This window comes from Passer domesticus, unplaced genomic scaffold (assembly GCF_036417665.1).
Source record: "Passer domesticus isolate bPasDom1 unplaced genomic scaffold, bPasDom1.hap1 HAP1_SCAFFOLD_199, whole genome shotgun sequence".
Lineage (NCBI taxonomy): Eukaryota > Metazoa > Chordata > Aves > Passeriformes > Passeridae > Passer > Passer domesticus.
The window spans coordinates 58129-66179 of record NW_026989980.1 but is presented as its reverse complement, the minus strand read 5'-3'; positions in this window follow the sequence as shown (position 1 = coordinate 66179).

Below are 8051 nucleotides of genomic sequence, written 5' to 3'. Positions count from 1 at the left end.
TTGAATTGCCTTGTATAATTATGCTCTCTGTAACCTGGGCTCCGAACGGTTCCCCTTTTGCTCCCCACATTTGGCAGATCTTTTTGCTTAGCTGAGCCCCTCTGGGAAGCTTTGTCACACAGGATCGATCAGCACCTGTGTCCATTAAAAACTCATATTCTTCACTCTGGGGACCAATTTCTAAGTTTATCAGGGACTCTATCTAGTGTCCAATCTCATCCCCCACAGCGTCGACCCCTGACACCTCTAATCATCATCTCCTCTCAGAATCTTCTCTAGGATGTGACATTCACATTCTCTGAAAAATCCCTTTGCCCAGGGTTTTTCTCCTGGGAAGCTGAAAGGTAGTGAGAGAGGCCTCAGAGAAAAGGAAAACAATTCTTATCTCCTTTGCTGCTCCTGTGTTGTGCTCGTCTGGAATGTGTTTGGACATTGTTTACCCAAGGGTGATTGCCGCTTTGGACTCTGGTGTGAGTTGTTTTGACTCATTGGCCAATAAGTGCCAAGCTGTGTTGGGACTCTGGAAAGAGTCACGAGTTTTCATTATTATCTTTTTAGCATTGAGTAAGTATCTTTTCCGTATTCTTTAGTATAGTACAGTATAGTATTCTTTAATATAATATAGTATTATAAAGTAATAAATTTGCTTTTGGAGAACATGGAGTCCTCCACGTCATCCCTGCCTTCATTGGGGCCCTTTGTTTACAATACTAGGGTGTCCTGTTCTTTCTCAATTGCTTCATCCATTTGTAATTTTTTTACAGGACTGCTTAACATGCTTTCTTTAGCCACAGTAACAGCAATACACATAATCTAATGGTGTTTTTTTCCATTTACCCAGCTTCACTTTATTTTCTGCTCCCCCTTTTGGCTCCCCTCTTCCCACTTCTAGGCTTCCTCTTGTTACTGCCACCATAATTTTTGCTTTTGTTCTGTTCTCCTCATGTCTCCTTAAATAAATTTTCAGAGTTTCCCAGATCCTTAATTCCCCTTTCTTGCCAGTCTTCCAATTTTTCCAGTCTTTTAATTTTTCTAATTTCTGCCTGATGTCAGGCCAACCTTTGGTAACAAACCATACTTTTAATAATACTTGGCCCTCTGGTCCATCAGGATCGATGCTGGAATGTAACTGAAAATTTTGTTTTAATCGATTTAGCCATGCCCCTGGGGACTCATCCTTTTCTTGACTCCCATCAAATGCTAATTGCTGCCTTTGGGTACAGATTCTTTTATGCCTCTTACAATTAGGTTCCTGTAGTCTTGCATGTTTCCCTGGCCCTCTTCCTGGATGGGATTCCAATTTGGGTCCACTACAGGCAGTTTTTGCTCACCTGGGGGTCTGGTGCAGTTTTCCTTCTCCCAGATCTTAACCCTGCTGGCCTAATGAGGCATATCTCCTCTGGGGAGAAGAGGATGTTCATAACAGAATGCAGCTCCCCCCAGGTATATATATTGGGACCCAGGAACTGATCTCATTGCTGTGCTGTCCCAATGGGATCTTCTACCAGGTTACCCAGTTCCTTTTTCAAGGTTCTTTCTTCAGAGGCTGTCAGGGGTGCATTTACAAACCTATTCCTCCTACGCCCCCTCCTAGAGGGACTTCCCTCAGGGGAAACAGCCTGTCCAGATTTACCTCTGGCCTTACACCCCTTTTTGATCTGGTATTACAGTAAGGGCCAGCATCTGAAGGGTTATTCGACTGGCTCTCTAATTCTTTGTTATCATTTTCGGAAAGGTGCAGTTGTTAGGTTGGAGGATATATGCAGAGGCTTTTTCTCAGGGAAAAGTGTTGTATTCTGACTTAGAGGTTGAGCATGCTGCAGGTTAGTGGGTGTAGGGGGCAGCAGAGGAAAAGCATCAAGGGGTGGATATATATGGGGGAGTGGAGTTGTTGGAGGGGGTAAAAATAACATGGAGATTCCCTGAGGATACAGAGGAGAGGTGGGGATCACTGGAGGGGGTAAAGGTTGGTTTTGAGAAGCAGGAGGCTGGGTGTTAAGCAGGGGGGGGTGGCTTGATAGTTGGGAAGAAGAGTTGGTGGGGCTACATAATCAAGGGGATCCCACCTCTTTTGAATAACTCTCTTGTTTTCTTTATCCTTTCCCTCAGATTTCTGCTCTTTATCTTTTTTTTACTTTGTATACCTTTGAATCTCCTTCTAAGAATTTGACCCAGCAAGTAACTAACTCTACTTCTTCTGCATTAGGGCTTTCTTGGTTACACACTTGCTGATATAATAAATTACATAACCACTTGCGAAAAATGCCAGTCACTTGTTCTAAAATTTTAAAAGTTTAATAATAAATAAAATAGTTTTAAAATGAGTAATAAAAATTAGAGCAATATTAATTTGGACAATCAGAGTTAGGACAATAAAGGAGAATAAAAAGCAATTTTTTTCTTTTTATTCTCCTTTATTGTCCTAACTCTGATTGTCCAGATGCTTCTTGGGCACCAAGGCCCCAAAAGCATGGCTTGCTAACAAAGGATTAACCCTTAAAAGCAATAGCCTGTTGTATATTCATATATCTCATACATGATTCAAAAATTCTTTTCAAACAAAAGGTGTCTTCTGCTTAACTTCTGCTCCCCCCTCATTTTGTAAATCAATTCCTCTGCCTCTTTCGAGTCTGGAAGAAGTCTGGTTCTTCCCGATAAGAAGTTAATAATTCTTCTCGTGGAATTTTGGTGTCTTGGAGCTGTTATATCTATGCGCAGAATTTCTTCATTCTCTCACAGATTCCTTGAGCTAGTTACAAAACATATCTTACATCATATAGGGTCTATTTTAATATTATGCTGTAGATGAAAAACTTTATTTACCACACTACTTAAAAGGATTAATACAACATAACTTTCTAACATAACACATATAGCATTCATTTTAATAATTGCTGTGAAAAACGCCAACCACTTGTTTTTAAAATTTTTAAAAGTTTAATCATAATAAAATGATTATAACAATAGTAATATAATTAGAGTAATAAAAATTTGGACAATTTGGATTCAGATAATATGAGACAATAAAAACAAAGAGTTACAGACTTTCGTGTACCTTTTTCTGGGCAACACAAGCCCGAAAAAGGACACCTGTTAACAGAGGATCAACCCTTAAAAACAACAGCCTATTGCATATTCATACATCTCTTACATGATGCATAAATTCTATTCAAACACAGGATTCTGTCTGTTCATCGTCAACTTCTTTGTCTTAATGCTAATGCCAGCTTCATGTCTGAGTGAGACAGGAAGAAGTTAGTTTACTGCTGATAAGGGAACAATAAATTCTCTTTCTCGGAAAGTTGTAGGTGTCCTGTGGCTGCTAGCTGGTGCAAGTCCTTTCTTTAAAAAAATGTCATACATAGCATACTTTCTATTTTAAGTTTCTATTATGATAAAACCTCCAACTATATTTAACACACGACTTAAGAAAATTAATACAGCATAACGTTGTAGCATAACACATAAAAGATTCATTTTAATATTTACGAAAAGCCAATCATAAAATACGCATTTTTGACAATCTCTCTGGGCAGAGCCATCCCAGCTCTGCTCGACTCCTGGCTGCCTCCCACTGCTTCTGTTTGTCCCCCTGCCTGCTTCCCTGCAGGCAGAGCTAAATCTAAAGCCTGTCCAGCAGCTGTAACCAGAGTCTGGGGTGCTAAAAGTGGCAAAAACCCTGGAAGAGGCTTGGTGGAGGAATCTCTATGAAAAGAATTCTCAGAACTGCAAAACAATCTGCCCGCCTGAGCCCAATCTGAGGGAATGACTTCCCGGGAAGAAACCATGGCAGGGGTGATTCCCACAGCCCCTTGGCCAGGCAAAGTGGATCTGGAGCCCCCCTTGGCAGACCCCGCTGAACAACTTCAGAACAAGATCCAACCACAACTTGTTTGGAAGAGGAACAGGGCGCAGAAACAGCAGCCCTCGTTTTGCAAACCTTCCCCAAACTCTCATCTCTCACACCCGTTTGACTCCCAATCTCCCCAGAACACGACTCCTTAACCCCCAAATTCTCGGAGCACAACGAAAATCCTGAATGCTTTCCCAGGAAATCCAGGGGTGGATGATTTTGCAGAGAAATGGAGGATGCCTGGTCACAGCATCAGAGGCACAGGGAATCCTGGAAGAAACAGAGGACACGACCGAAGCTGGAAGCTGATCTGATTCCCCCTTTGCGGGGATTGGGATGCTGTCCACACTGCCTGGGGAAACCCCAGACATGCCAGGAGAAGGGAAAAAGCTACAAACAAAACCCGAGATCCTCCCAGAGATGGACAAAGACCTAGCACCACTCGGAATTAACATCTTAGAACTAGGTGTTCTGTTTTGGTGTTTGAGAAAGTCTCTGTTACGATCATTCTGTTTAAAGCTCTATGATAAAGCTCTGGAAACAGGTTTGATTAAAGTCTCTTCCTTTTGAGAGAGACTAGATTGTAAATTTTCCAGTTTATCCGGTCCCAGAAATCAAAGGTAAAAGCAGACTTCAAGTCTATATTTTGAGTATTCGCTTTTACCCAGATTAATAAGTCTTTTCGTTCATGTTTTGAGCTGTCTGAATGTCCTTTTTCCTGTAAAATTGTCTGAAGCCAGTAAAAGACATCCCCTCCTGTTTTAGATAGATGGTTTCCCATCTCGTTGCCCAGGAGCCCCTAAAGTTGCTACTTGTTACTTACAAGCATACCAGCGACAGACAACAAAGGGCATGATCCATTCCTCCTTTTAACAGCCTGGGCCTCTGGCAATTGCACTGTCCACGGTCTTATTTTTTATTTTTTATATTCCTCTAGTCTACAAATCCTCCTCACTGAGGAGCACCATTTATTGCCGGCCGGGGGGGTCTACGTACAAATCACGAACAGGATGGGACTGCTGGGGAACGCGTCTCGAGCTGTTTCTTTTCCAGCATCAGTCCCATTACATGGTTATGACAATGGGAAGATGCCAGCAGCTCACATCCCTGGCAGCAGACCAAGAACTTAATGTTACAACTTACTTTAAAAGTTTTTTGACCAATCACACAAAGCAAAAGCATATTGACAGTAGTTCTATCAGTGAGAAACAACTGCTCACTTTGAAAATTTAAAAAAGGTTTATTAAACCTTAACAAAAATACAGCAAAGGACAACATAAGAAAAAATTTGCAGTGCTGGGAACTGCCCTCATGGAGACCACGTGTCTGATTAATTTTCAAGATTGGTACTCAGACTTTTCTACCCCTGAGAGTTGCTTCCGACAGCCCTGGGCCCTGCCAAAGTCTGTCAGTCAGTTCTTTGCCATTTATCGGTGGAAATTGCTTTCTTGTAACTTGATGGGAGATCAGGTGTTGCCATGCTGCACCCCCTTGGCAACAAGCTTCTCCATTCCCAACTGCCCCAGGTAAGGGACACGTGCACGCCGCCTTCTACATGACCTTGACAACCCCGGCTGCCTGATGGTAACAATACATGGGGGGAAAGGGGAACTATGGGGAGAACAGAGGACATCTAAACTAAAATAACATAACTACACATCACTGTTGCTTGGCCCAGCTGGATGGTGACAGAGGGGCAACAATCCCCCTCCCCCGAGCTCCACTAAATCCCAGCTGCCAGTGATGGCACAGCATGAAACAAAGGAACAGCAAGATGGGTCCCGGGGTAACTTTATTTGATGGTAAAACTTCCCCTCTTCATCATCCCAGGACCCTGAACTGAGGGCAAACAGTAACTTATAGACAGGGGCAGGTCCCAGCGGGAGGATACAACCTTTAACAAATCAGGAAAATTGGGAGTAAAAACAAGGCGGGAAATACAATGTAGAAACCAATAAAGAACTTCAAGGGAGCAAAAGAGTTTCAGTGAACAAATAAAGTTTGAAGAAATACAAAACTGAAAATTCTCGAGGGGAGGCAGCCTCTGGGAGAAACTGGCATCTAATAAAAGAAAAGTGCGGAAAGTTCTGGGAAAAGGGCAGGGACAAAAGGAACAGCATAAGGAAACTTCAAAATTACAAATCAAATTAATAAAAGAAAAACCACATCACAGTACACAGAGCTCCATAATTAAGCTTCAGACTTCCTAATATTCAACTAGATGCAATTTTCCATTCATTTAATATTTGTTAGTCTCAAGTCACATAGTTTTTAGTATTTGTTTTCCTCCTGGACCCAGATTTCTTGGCCTCTGATGTTAATAAAAAGTCCACCCTCCTTGATTTTCGTCCCAGCCTCTTGCAGACCAGGTGTCTCCAACTATGCCAGGGGGCAGTGTCTGGGGAAGATGTTCCTTGATGTTTGCTGATGGTCATTATCTTTTTGTGGACCTTTTGGGTTATTCCCAGTTCATTGAGATGTTAAGCTCATTTCCCTTGAGAGTGGTGCAAGATCCCTTAAAAAAGCCATGAGAATTCCTTTCCCCAAGGCAAAGGCAAACCAAGCCTGACTGGAGACATGAAACAAAAATTAAACTTGGCATATTATCCAACACCCATGTGCAGCGCAGGTGCCCAGCTGCTGAGTCTCGGGAGAAGGCTGAGGGAAATGCACCCACTAGGCCCCCTCTGCAGCTCACTCAGCCTCTGGTGCAGAAGTTTGGATGCCTGCAGGGGTTGCTTGTCTCCTCTGGGTTTGTTCTTCCCTCTGGGAGGGCCCCAATGGAAATTAGTTCCATTTCCCCTGCAGACCAGAGTGGCAGTGAGTCACTGCAGGCTGCTGATAGTCTGATACAAGGAAACAGGTGTGCATAAAAATCACGCTGTGAAAAGCCAGTGTCCATAAAGGAGCCAGAGAAGTCCTGCAGCTTTGTTTGAACATAGGGAGAGAGTCCATTGGGACATCCCCTTGTGGGGTTGTCTCTCTCAGCTCGTGGGGAGCACAGCCTCCTTTTAAACCCCCGGCCACATGTTGGCCTCTTCCTTTCCCCACTGGCTGAGGTACTGGGGCAGGGGACTCCAGGGACCTTTGTACCCTCTTTTCCTTTTGCCAGCTATTAGTTCTGGTCTCCATCCAAACCCAGTGCGAAGGTGGGATGAGCGTGTTAGTCCTGACCAGGATGGGCTCCCTGCACTCCCAGCCCCTCTGCAGCCTGTGCTTTTCCGTGCCCCACTTGGCTCTTCAGGTGGCAGATGGCTTGGGGCAGGTTACTCCAGGCACACAGCGGTGCCCGTGGAGGCCCAATCCCTAAAGCTCTCCCAGAGCTGTGCTTGGCTCCAAATCTCGTCTGCATCCACCTGATTTTAAAGACTGTAGCACATCTGCAGTTTCAAGGGGTAGTACAGCCAGTGCTGCACTCTGAGAAATAAGTCCACAGTCTGAGATGTTGATGTAATTTAACTAATTTGTGGCTCATTGTGATGATGATGATGATGATGATGATTGTATCCCAGAACATTTCCTTTTTTTTCCTCCCCCAAATAAAATGGTGCCATTCAGCTTCTGGAGGAAAGAACTGTCAAAGGTGCTGTTTGTCAGTCATGGAGGGGGAGGTGCGGGGGAGTAAATTAGGGCCTGGAAGGATGCTCTGGTGGGCTCCAGCATTTAAACAAGTTCCTTTGATACACAGACTGGGTAATTTTCAGTACTAAAGGGCTGCATTAAATGGTTTTCCAGGCCGTATGCTGGCCAGAAAGCGTTGAAAACCCATGGGAGTTTAGGCTCCATGAGAAAGGCAGCATCAGTTCCTGTGCCAGGTGAAACACAGCATTCAGAAGCTCAGCTTGTGTTTCGAGAAGCCACCAGCCTAATGTAAGCATGGCCAGAAAGCTTTTCCAATCCAGCTGAGCGGCTGTGGCAGAGCTGTTGTGTTTTACAGCAGCTCCATGGCAGTGCAGCAGCTGCAGGAGAGGGCTCAGGACAGGCTTGGGGGGAGCGGGGCGGCAGGAAGCTGAGAGAAGCCTCTGCTCTGGAACTGAGGCAGTTCTTGGCAGAAGCAAACAAAGATGGTGACTTGAAGAGATTCCTACTGTGCTCAAAGCTTGCCTCTGAAGACCAAGAGGCGAGCTTCTCAGAAATCCCAGAAAATATGAGAAAAAAGGTTCTTGGTTACTTGTGAGAAGATACAAATCTGCCCTGG